We start from the raw sequence: 12,178 nt of genomic DNA, 5'->3' as shown, positions 1-12,178 counted from the left end.
GGCCCTTCATGTAAGTGGGGCCTACTTGAGGGTCTGAGGTGTTGTTTTAGATGATGCCAAACATTAATGGTATCTCATTTGGGGCTAATTTTAATGTATTTTTTAAATTAAGAAAAAGAATCAAATGTAAGACACGTTGAGAAGTAAATCAGTAAAGGGTTATTCTTCTGCATCTTTGTTCTGTGTCTAAAACACGATCATACATTTACATATTACCATGTTGACAACAGCTCTCTTTGTGGGTTGTCTTAATTTTCCTAAAAATGTCCAACTAGATCTGGACCTGTTCCTTTTTTTTTTTTTTTTCCAGTGGGGGACAGATAGGGTCTTTCCTTTCTAGGGCTTTGGTGATCTTACCTCCTTATTGGGCTCTTCTCACAGAAGCCATGGGCAGGAATGACATTCAATCATGATTACATGCCTCAGTAGATGTGGTTCCAGAGGCAGACTTCTTTCCACTTTTTAGAAGTAGCAATATTAAGCATGAAGCTTGCATAATTTTGGACAGAGATGTTTCCTATAGGAGCTTGGCTAGCATCTTATTCTCTCTGTATTAAAATGTATCTTCTAGAGAACGACACGGACATCTTACTGAAGAACGATAGACAGCAGGCACAATTTGCCAGTTCCGTTCATTTCCATGGGAAAGGAAAAAAATGATCAATTATGTAGTAAACATAAGGGAGCTTTAGAAGCTTAAAGGACAATTTGACTGAGGGTGTCCAAGAAGCAGATACCATGGAGAGGAGACTTGATGAATGAGCGTGTGGGGCAGGCAGAGAAAATTGTTATTAAGTAATGATCAGATGTGCAGGGCTGCTTTTCACAGCCACTCAGGTTGTGTGCTACCCTGTCCAGGCAGCTCCCTTCGTGTAGACCACATGAATAGCACGCGGTGGAATTGTGCAGTGTGGTGGCTCGAGGCATCTGAACAGATTTTACAGATGAAAAATAGTTCTCAGTCCAGTAATCTTTGGGCTGGTCAGATTGTTTGAGAAATGCAGCAGGTGAAAAAATTCCCCTATATGGTTCCCATTGAAGGTCTCAGCTCTGTATACTGATTACTTGCTTGATAGAGATCAGGCATGCTTCTGATAATACCTGGTTCTTTCCTAAATAAATTTGTAAATACAATTAGGAGACTTTCTTCAGCTGACAAGTCATGTAGGAGGATTCTTTTACACAAGGGGCTTAGTATTTTGTGGGAGGTAAAGAATGCTCCTTGTCTTGGAAGACTGGGATTATGCAAGAGAGGAATGGGAGAGAATCTAACACGGTGTAGCTATTTCTTGTTGAAAAACATTATTAGGTACAGTTTTAAACTGAGCCACTTCTTAGGTTTCTTGAACAGCAAAGGAATCTGGAAAGACAGACCTAAAGAGACCATATAGCAAGTGGTTTCTGGTATTGGAATACCTGGGTTTAAATCTCGGCTGAGCCCTTAGTCACAGTATAACTTTGAGCATGATCCTTACCTTCTGTATGTTTCACTTTTCTCTACTGGGAAATAGAGATAATAGAAGTACTTGTATACTACGGTTGTCATAAATATAAAAGATGGTAATCCACATGAAGTGGTTATAACATTGCCAAGAAAATAGTAACAATTCAATGACTATAAACCATTTAAGAATTATCTCAGGAACTTAATCTTGACAAAAGGTGCATTTGTTTAGTTGGATTTCTTTGAGAATCCACCTGAAATGTAAATGGGATTCTAATAATTTAATTATATACTGTTACAGTTTCTTCCAACAAGTGTCATAGGTCGAGGTGAGAATTTTATTGAATGGTCTGACTTGGGCAGAACTTTTCTTCTACTTTCTTCCCAGTAGCTCTGCAGTACTGGGAGGTCATGCAAGGAGGGGAGACACTGATTTTTTATTGTGGTAGGTCTTTAGTTAGGATCCAAGTTGTTCTGGAAACATAACAGTGCCCTTATCTGAAACATGATCCTGTGAAGCGAAAGGAATTTAGGCATTTGGAGAATGAGAGACAAAGTTGGAATTTCTGGCCTGCTACTGACCAGTGTGTAACTCTGGATAACAATAATAGAGCCGCCATTTGCCACGGAATGTCCTAGTCGGTTTTCATATGGTATTTCTAATTCTCATGTTGTTTAATACTTAGTGACTTTCATTTATTCAAGAAATGTTGACTGGGGGCCTAGAGTGGGCCAGGCAGAGCACCAGGCTCTGGTAGTTATTATTTTTCCACTTTACACACACCAGAACTGACTTGGATAGATTAAGTAGGTTCCCTAAGATCACAAGTTTATAAAGTGGCAAGTTACTTAACCTTTATGTACCCCAGTTTCTTTTCTTTCCTTTTTTTAATAAAAAGGAAAAATAATACCAACCGTAGCTAGCACATATGGAGATAAAAATGTGTCTTTTTTTGAGTGTTGAGTATAATTCTAAAGTCTAACTTTTGTGGGCACTTAAATAAGTGCTTGGTAATAACAACAGAAACAATGGTGCTCTAGCGTGAAAGGCTAGTTTTAATGTATTTCCATAGCAAAATTCAGTTTATGAGTCTTCTAGATGACCAGGATCAGTGATGGGCATGGCTCTGTCAATACTTCTTAGTTTACTGAATTAGTGGTTACTGAGGTTTGCCTAGGAATCCCCTTAAGGGTATAGGAAAGGTCTGGCAGAACTAACTATAGTCAATAAGTGATAACTTTTTCCTGTTTGGGGTATGGCTCTCCTCAAAATTGCTTTGCTTGTATTCTCCTATTTTTACAGTTAAAAATTTTAAAAACCAGATAATCTAAAGCCAAATCAAAGATTATTCATGGAAAAAAGACAAAACTATGAAATTGCAGTATACAGCAAAATTTAAGCATCAAAGTAGCAGCCAGAGGATTAGGCCAAGTCTTCTTGTTTGAATGCTGTGAGTACCAAGGCTTAGGTGTATCCGCTCAGTGGGGAGTAGAGATGTGCAAGAGTTTAGATGAAGCTTCTGAAAGTTGAGCCCATTAACAGTCAAGGCACCAACAACATTGAACCACTTTAGAAAAAAGCATGCACATTAGCGGAGGTAAGTCAGCCCCTCTGCCTGCAGTGTTCCTGGTCAGGCTAAACAGAACACACAGGCCTCAGCAGTCTCTGAGTTTTTCATCTCCGGGGATGCTCAGGGGCTTTAAACCTACCTTTTGTGAGTGAAATGAGAAACTTGATTCATTGTTACAGGAATTTCAGGCATCTATGATGAGGTCGGTGACCGTGAACAATTTATTCAGCTTCTCTGAGACTGTTTTCAAAACTGCAAAACCTACAGTAGAAACTGATCATGATAAAACATGTACCGAGGGTTCTTTCCTTGTATCCTCCCATCAGGGGTCCATCTGTTCTCTCTACAGTCAAGGTTGTTTTTGCTGAGCTCCATGTGCTAACTTTTTGATCTGGTGTGAGCAATGCCTATGGTCATCTCAAATTTCCTTGTTCCTACAGTAAATAATCTATTTCTGACATTACTGGTGTATAGTCATCGGTGGGAAATTGGTTATGGTATGAACTGGGCACCACTCAAGGCTGGCTGAAAGCTGGTGGTTAGGGTGTCTATTTGAGAAATAAAGTAGACAAATGTAGGTTGGATTGAGTGGAAGCATTCATTGGGGTACAAGAGCTTGGGGTGCAAGATATTTATTAGGGATCAACACCTGTGAAATAAAAGAGGAGGAAGCAGGGTTGGGTGGAAGGAGAAGTTGAATTGTGATGTAGAATTGACAAAGCCTTGCTCCTCTGGCAATGGCCTCTGCAGTAAGTATTGTTCATCAGAGTTGTCCTGATTGGCCAGACTGTAAATTTATATCCACCTGTTTTGGACACCAGATTTGGATGACACCAGAAGGCTTGAGCTCTGGCAAACCCATTTTCTGAAGTTGAGGGGAAGCTAAAGTTGTTGATAGCCGAAGCTGTTCTTTCTTGTTGGGCAGGTGAAGGTCCTTCTTGGGATGTCTACCACACATTCTTTAATGAAGAAAGCCATCATTCCTGTTGCAGGAGCTCCCTCACAAAACTACTTATAATCGACAGACATAGGGCTGTGGAGGCTGGGATAAAAATTTAATCCCACAACTAAATAATAGGAAACTGCTAAAATATTTACAGTAAAATCTGCCAAGTTCCTAGGACAAATCTCTTCATAAAACACATTTACCCAAGAGCACATCATGCTCTGGGGAAATAAAATACACATTATTGCTCTGGTATTGTCTTTCTAAAATCTTTATATTAAGAAATACAAATAAACAATAATAAATGACAGTGTCCTTTCTCTCTGTCTTTCCTCCTGCTGCTTAAAGGAAAGGAAAACCAATATTTATTGAGGACCCACAATGTAGTGAAAAGATGATTGAATTGGGGATTCAGAGACCATTTTAGTCCTGGCTCAGTCACCATGTGACCTTAGGCAAGTCACTCAAATCCAAACTTTAATGATCTTGTCTGTGTAATGACAACATTGGGCTAGATCCCTTCCAGTTCTGAGAAGTTTATCATGACTTTTAAATAATAAGAAAGCTTCTTCCCCAGGTGTTGGATCCTTAGTCATTTTTGACATGCTATATGATAAAGCATTTTATTTCATGCTATGTGTCGAGCAATGCTTGTTACTAAGATATATGTTGTTGGTAGCGACATTGGCTAACATCTCTCTTCCCATCCCCAACCAAGAGAAAACATAGTAATAAACTTTTCAAAATGCTATGTTTAATTTTATATTGAATCAATGTGTAAACTATAAAATAGTAGGCAGAATCTGTCATAAAATTTTGGATTTTGTTTTTCCAGTAAGAACAACTTGCAGTGGTGATACTCTGGGATAGACTGTTTCAGTGCATCCCTCTTCTTTGTAAATTACAATCCCTAAGTAGAGAAAAATGAATCTTACAAAATAAAGAATTTTATGATAGTAATTTAATAAAGAGTATTTATTTTATAATGTTGGCTGCATAGGTTGTGATAGCACCAAGTAATTATAATAATGACTATCTTGTTCACAATTAGTTTATTTGGGAGTATTAAGACATATTTACTTACTTATTTTATTTATTTTATTTCTCCCAAACTCACCTTTTAACAACTGATTGACAAGGTTTCTGCCTAAGTTCATATTAAAAGTAAACAGTTCTGGGAGCACCCCTCCTCTCTCACTAATTAGCATTTAAGCACATCTAACAATTTCATAAAATCATATGATTTCTTCATTTCTACGTCAAGTTACTCCATGGGCAAGGACAAAAATTATATTTTCACCCTATTGCTGATTTTCGGGTGGCAGGAAATATATGCATTCTTTTGGCACTCATTATTGAAGTAAGGATTCAGTTGGCAAGCCTGTTTAAAATGTAAAGCTCACACCTCTTCTGAAAAAGGTTGTTTTAAATTAAAATGAGCATTTCTGTTTCCATTGTTTTAGATGTCTTAAATGGTGCACTGAACTGAAAAGAGGATGTGAAGCAGACATTTGGTTGTACCAGGGGAAGCCAAACTTTGCTGAGCACTGCGTACACACTCAGAGCCTGCATTTAATTGGCATGCAGTGGAGTGGAGCAAGACAGCCTTCTCATACAGCAGCCATCATCCAAGTAGGCTCTAGAAGACTGCATAGTTCAATGTCTTCTGTTGGTCTGTCAATTGAGACTTGAAGTGCCAGTAACCATTTCTTTATTCATTCATTCAACAAAGGCTGATTGTGCGCCTACTATGTGTCTGGCATTGTTCTAGGAACTAGAGATCCAGTAGTAAACTATCACACAAAAATTTCTGTCCTTGTGAAACATGTATTTTATAGGGGGCAGAAAACAGAACATAAGCAAGCAGGTAATATTAACAGTATTTCAAATGATAATTAGTGATATGGGGAAAAATAAAGAAGGGTAGGGGAATAAGGAATGTTGAGGTTAGGAGCTGGCATGCAATTTTAACCCTTTGAGTGCCAACATTGCTGTGATTGACGCTGACAAGTTTTCCCAGAAGTGCCAGTGTCACTCCCAGCAACTCTTTTTTCGATGGCTATAAATGTAAATAACATTGGAATAATTCGTATTTTATGTTTTGTTCTCTTTTTTGGTACCTCAGGTTATATATTGATATAACTTTTTTTCATGTTGATCCAAATTTTGAATTACGCATGGCACTCAGAGGGTTAAATAGCATAGTCAGGAAGGACCTCATAGAGGAGGTGACATTTGAGGCATAGGCTTAAAAGATGCTCAGGAGTTCATGATGGGGGATCTGGGGAAAGAACATCCCAGGTAGAGGGAATAGCAGTACAGAAATCAAGAGGTACGTCAAGGGCTAGATTGGAGTGACTCATAGAAAGGAATTGCAAAGATCAGAGATGTGGTCAGAGGGGCAGGGATGAGGCCTGGTAGAGTAGGACCTTGTTGGCTTTTCTAAGACATGCCATTTTTATTCTGAGTATGTTGGGCAGCCATGGCATGATTTAGCAAAAGAGTGATGCTCTCATCTAACCTATGCTATAAAAGGATCACTTTAGCTGCTCTGTTGAGCATAGAATGTATGTGGCAAGGCTGGGAGCCTGGAAACTTGTGAGGAGGCTATTACAGTAATCTGTAAGGAGGTGAGGTTGGCTTACATCAGGGTGGTTGCAATAGAGGTGGTGAGAAAGGGTTGGGATTGTTTTATCTAGATTAGTATGTGCTCCAAGAGAGAGGCCCTGGCCTCTGACTGTATTCCTAGCTGTGAGTAACCATGCCATTTGCTCTGGGGAAATGGAATATAAACAGAGAATATGGGCTTTGGGATTAGAGAACTTTGAGTCAGAATCTAATCTCTATCACCTACTAGCAGTGTGATCTTTCATAGCCAATGTTTTTTTGTTTTTGAATGGAAATGTAATAGTCTGAACATTTATATGTTGAAACCTAACCTCCGAGGTGATGGTATCAGAAAGTGGGACCTTTGGGAGCTAATTAGGTCATGAGGGTAGAGTCCTCATAGATGGGATTAGTGCTCTTATATAAGAGTGTTCTGTAGAGAGCTCCCTTGCCCTCTTCTACCTTGTGAGAGTGTGGTCAGAAGGTGACAGCTCTGAACCTGGAAGAAAGCTCTCACCAGGAATGCCTGTGCCTGACTTCTTGACTTGACCTGACTTGACTTGAATATCTCACACTTCTGGTGCTTTGATATTTGACTCCTCAGCCTCCAAAGCTATGAGAAATAAATTTCTGTTGTTTATAAAGTACCCAGTCTGTGGTATTTTGTAATAGCAGCCAGAATGGACTAAGACAAGGAATAAGAACTAACTTCCAGGGTTTTTATGAGGATTTAATGTGATAACATGGTGAAAACAACTCATAGAGGTTTTAGCATATCTAAGTGCTTCCTAAGTATTAGTTATCTTCAATTTCTCATTAACTTAGAGATGGTCATTTACAATGTAAATTCATTAGATCATGGTTTCTTTGTCCGCAAACTAGAAATTTGTTCCTCTGGCTCTTTGGGCAGAATCGGTGCAGAGCATTTCCCAGTACATTCGCCCTTGAGGAAGCAGGGTGAGAAACAGAAACTTGTCATATTGCTGTAACTCTATTGAAGACAATTGCTAATACCTTGCTTTTTTATCTTTAAGTTTCAGTGCATGTTTACGGTGAGAGCCCTCTCCAAAGCAGAGTCTTCTATTGATGGATGTAGGTGGTTTCCAAGAATGGACTTAGAAGCTCAAGAAATTCCCTCAAATTTTATGAAAATTTTGTGCTTTAGCATATTTTTTTCTGGAAATAACAAATGGAAGATTATAAGATTCTCAGAAGTTCATAAATCTTAAAACATTATCAATTCCTATTTTGTGAAGTTTCACGGTGTTCTAAACACCCCACACCCCCCTCCATCATAAGAGAAATTGTTGCCTATTCTTGCTAATTCTCTTAACAAATATTTCACCACAAAACACTTTGTGGTTAGAAGATGTTATCCTGGCTTCTTATATTTCTCAGTCTGTCAATATCTTCTGTTTTCAACTCCCCATCCACTGCTAATTATAAACCTCTGTATATATACTGTTTACAGAAAAGGCTTAGGAAGTCTTTATACCTTATACTTATTGTTGTGAATTACAAGGATAGCTCTTTCTTTTTTTCTTTCTGTGCACTGTTCCCCCAAGCCCTGGGAGGGGTAATTATATTTTGAAAATGTTTGTTCTCTGCTATTTGTATTTTCTGAATATTGAAATGATACAGCTTTATAGAGGGAAAAAGCTGGTATCTTTTTGCAATTATCAGGTTTGACAGAAGAATCACAAAGGAGACAAAAACTGCCACATTCTGTCTGACTCTGGATTTATATCTAACCCATCTGTATCCATATTTATATTAAATGATTCATAACAATTGTGGATTACTGTATTAAATAAAATAGCTTTTAAGATTCGTGGATCTTCAAAATTGATGAAAAGGAATATGTTTTTTCTCCTAACAAAAATCCCTAAAATTGAAAAACAAAAACCTGTCCACGTCTTAACTAGGAATCATATCCCAAATACCACTGTGTTCGCAAGCTAGTGAATTTACAAAGTTGAAAAAGTGCATGCAAAATAAGTGTCTAGGCAGTGATGAGTCAAATATAGTCTCATCAGCATTCATAATGAATGCCTCTGGCATGAAAAAGAGCATTCTTCTCCTGAGTCCCATGGGGAGCAGAGCAAAGCCAGTCAGGGCGAAGATGCCATGTGTTCCTTCTCTGCAGATAGGATTTCTCCTGAGGTCTATGTTGTGTACAGTTCACAGCACAGACTAAGTAAACTCCTCATTCTTTAACTGGCTACTGATCAGTCAAGAGATAAGCTTTTCTAATAACACTTTATTTGCCTTTTCACTTTATTGTGTAATTCAGGCTTTGTTACTAACTTAAATGAGCTGATGATATCCATAAGTGAAAAAAATTCAGAGGTGGTACATCAGCCTCTAAACTTGTTTACTTAAAAATAAAAGCTTATTTTCTTGTTAATTTGGTTGATTTACAATGATACATGAAATCTGATTTTATTACATGTTATTTTCTGATGTTTATTTTTATTTTCATATAACCTTCCATTTTGTATCTGTAATGAATGTTCCAAATCTTACCTTGTAGTAGTAAAACTCTGCTGGCTCTATAACCCTGTGATGAATCAATTTTTACTTTTGTTGAATAGTTGAGCTTCCAAATCATAAACTGGATGACAATCTTGTGATGTCACTGGGGTGCTAAGCAATATATTGAACTACTCAGTTCTCCAGAACTGGCATTTTGCTTGATTCCAAGTTACATGAGTTGGATTTTGCTAAGAATGTGGCTTTAAGACATTTGGAAAACGAACAACTGACACTTTAAATAGGCTCTTGCTCACAACCTCAGATCTCATACCAGTCTTACTGGAATTGGAAAGGGAATAGGCTTTGCTGAGCAACTACTACTATGTGCATTCAACTGTGGCCAAGATATGGTCCTTCCCTCCATACAACGAATAATTTACTAGGGAAAAGATGATCATTATAGTACATGTGATTAATATTATAACATGGCATTATTGTATGGGACAGTAGGAGGTCTTAACTTAGTATTTGGGGCCAGAGAAGGCCTTCTGGAAGAGACTGGTGTTAAGACAAGACCTGACAGTAGACTAGAAGTCAGACAGATGAAGGGAGCTGGGATCAGGAAGTGTTTCAATGCTTGGAGGAAGAAGACTTCTGGCAGGAAAAATAGCATACATAAAAGCATGTGTGAAGAATTAAAATAAGTCTGGTGAGCTACAGAACACAGAGTTTGAGTGGTATGAGGTAAGCTGTGAGCTGGAGAAGTAGGGACCATTCATTTGACAATTAGGTGCTAGGTTAGGTCCTGGTGATAGATGGACTAGTTAGACATGCTTCCTGCCCTCATAAAGTTTACTTTCTAGTGAAAGTGACACTAGATAAATAAGGAAACAAATCAAAATTCAAAGTAGCATAGATTGTGTTACATGAATGCCTACAGGGTTGTCAGGGATGACTTGGTGGAAGAAGTGACACTTATATTGCATCTTGAAGGACCAGGCAAAGCCAACCGTAAGAAGAGGAAGAGAAAGAGCATTCCACCCAGGGAATAATCTTTGTAAAGAGTGTCTGGAAAGAGGGTGGGATTTTGAGGTTTTGCAAAGAAGCTAGAGTGGCTGAAGTATAATAATCCAGGAGATGAAGATGCAGAGGTGAGCAGGTAGAGAGCTCTGTCCTCAATTTTACATACAGGTAAGGTCTCTGAGAGGTTATTTTTCCCAGGGTAATTCCAGGTAGTAGAGGGTAATGTTGAGAAGGCAGGGCAAGCCTATAGACTCCATGCTTGTTTGTCCGGGCCTATGTTGATTTATTCATTCAACTAATTAATGTTTATTGGCAGCCAGGAACCATGCTCTGCTCCAGAGACACCTCTTTGGGTCTAGCTTGTTTGGGACTCTCTGTGCTTCCTGGACTTGTATGTCTATTTCCTTCACTAAATTTGGGAAGTTTTCCTCCATTATTTTTTCACGTAAGTTTTCAATTTGCTGCTCTTCCTTTTCTCCTTCTGGCACCCCTATGGTTTGGATGTTGGCACGTTTAAAGTTGTCCCAGAGGTTCCTATGCCTCTCCTCATTTTTTTCAATTCTGGTTTCTTCATTCTGTACTGGCTGACTTTTTTTTTCTTCCTTATGTTCCAAATCATTGATTTGAACTCTGGTTTCCTTCCCATCACCTTTGGTTTTGTGTGGATTCTCCTTCATTTCATTTAGCATAGCCTTCACTTCTTCCCTTATGTTTTGCCATACTTAAGCATATCTGTCAAGCCTGTGAGCATCTTTATCAGCAGTGTTTTGAACTCTACATCTGTTAGGTTGGCTATCTCCTCGTCGCTTAGTTCTCCCTCTGGAACCTTGATCTGTTCCCTCTTTTTGAATATACTTCTCTGTCTCCTCATCTTGACAGGCTCCTGTGTTTGTATGCCTCTGTGTCTTAGGTACAGCTGTCGCACCTCTTATGTTGTAAGAGGCAGAACCTTAGGTAATCATCAGGACCGGGCAACCTGTTTCACCACGTTGTGGTGTTGTGTGTGTGGGAGGGGTCTGAGAGGGAACTGGCAATATTATATCCACATGTGGTAGATAAAAATCAGAAGGAATACCTAGGGAGTGAGGTGTCCCAGCCCCAGGCCAGACCACTCAGACCAGGGTTCCAGTGCCAGGAAGATAAGACCCCATAACTTTGGCTGTAAAACAAACAAACAAACAAACAAAAAACATTGGAGGTTTGGACAGCAGAAGAAACTGCAGGATTCTCAGGAGTCTCCTCCTAAAAGGCCCATAATAGACTTAGAACTTACACAGACTCATTCCCTCTGGGATTCAGCACCAGGGCAACAGCTGGAAGGGCACCACTGGAATATGAGGAAAAATTGAAATAACTGGCATAAGGGTGAGTGCCAGGAGACAGCTTCCTCCTGGGAAAAACTCCAGGGGCCAGGCAGTGGCATTGTCCCCTTTACAAGCCTCTTCCACACAGAGCCACAGAGCAGTGGCAAGGTTGCTCCACCCTGCTGACTACCTAAGACTCTGCCCTCACACAACTTACAGGTGTGTCTTTCTACAATAGGCCATGCTACTAAGACAGGAAGTCAAAGCAGCTCTACCTAATACACAGAAACAAGCACAGGGAGGCTGCCAAAACAAGGAGACAAAGAAATATGGCCCAAATGAAAGAATAGAACAAAACTCCAGAAAAAGAACTAAATGAAATGGAGATGAGTAAGCTATCAGATGCAGAGTTCAAAACACTGGTTATCAGGATGCTCAAGGAACTTGCTGGTTACTTCAACAGCATAAAAAAGACCAAGGCAGAAATGAATATTGCATTAAATGAAATAAAAAAAATCTACAGGGAACCAACAGTGGAGGGGATGAAGCCAAGAATCAAACCAACAGTTTGGAACATAAGAAAGAAAAAAGACAGAACAATGAGAAGGAAAAAGATAAAAACAAACAAACAAACAAACAAAAAGATAAAACAAGGACAGGCTAAGGAACCCCTGTGACATCTTCAAACATACCAATATCTGAATCATATGGGTGTCGGAAGAGTAAGAAATTGAAAACTTATTTGAAAAAAATAATGAAAGAAAACTTCCCTAATTTGGGGAAGGAAATAGACATTCAAGTCCAGGGA

At 39.0% G+C, this 12,178-nt stretch overlaps 1 protein-coding gene across 2 annotated transcripts in view; it reads left to right on the top strand.

Moving 5' to 3' along the window:
* Positions 1 to 12,178, top strand: part of TAFA2 (TAFA chemokine like family member 2) — a 467,249-nt gene that overhangs the window by 46,943 nt on the left and 408,128 nt on the right. Inside the window, exon 2 of one of the 2 annotated variants that reach the window (XM_090275633.1) lies at positions 5,425 to 5,593. The exons of the other annotated variant lie outside the window; for it this stretch is intronic. The gene's annotated coding sequence lies outside the window, so the exon portion shown is untranslated. The remainder of the gene's footprint in view (positions 1 to 5,424; positions 5,594 to 12,178) is intronic. 2 annotated transcript variants of the gene reach the window in all.

Source organism: Furipterus horrens, unplaced genomic scaffold, assembly GCF_987537825.1.
Source record: "Furipterus horrens unplaced genomic scaffold, mFurHor1.1.pri manual_scaffold_4, whole genome shotgun sequence".
Lineage (NCBI taxonomy): Eukaryota > Metazoa > Chordata > Mammalia > Chiroptera > Furipteridae > Furipterus > Furipterus horrens.
This window is presented reverse-complemented; position numbering and strand designations above follow the sequence as displayed.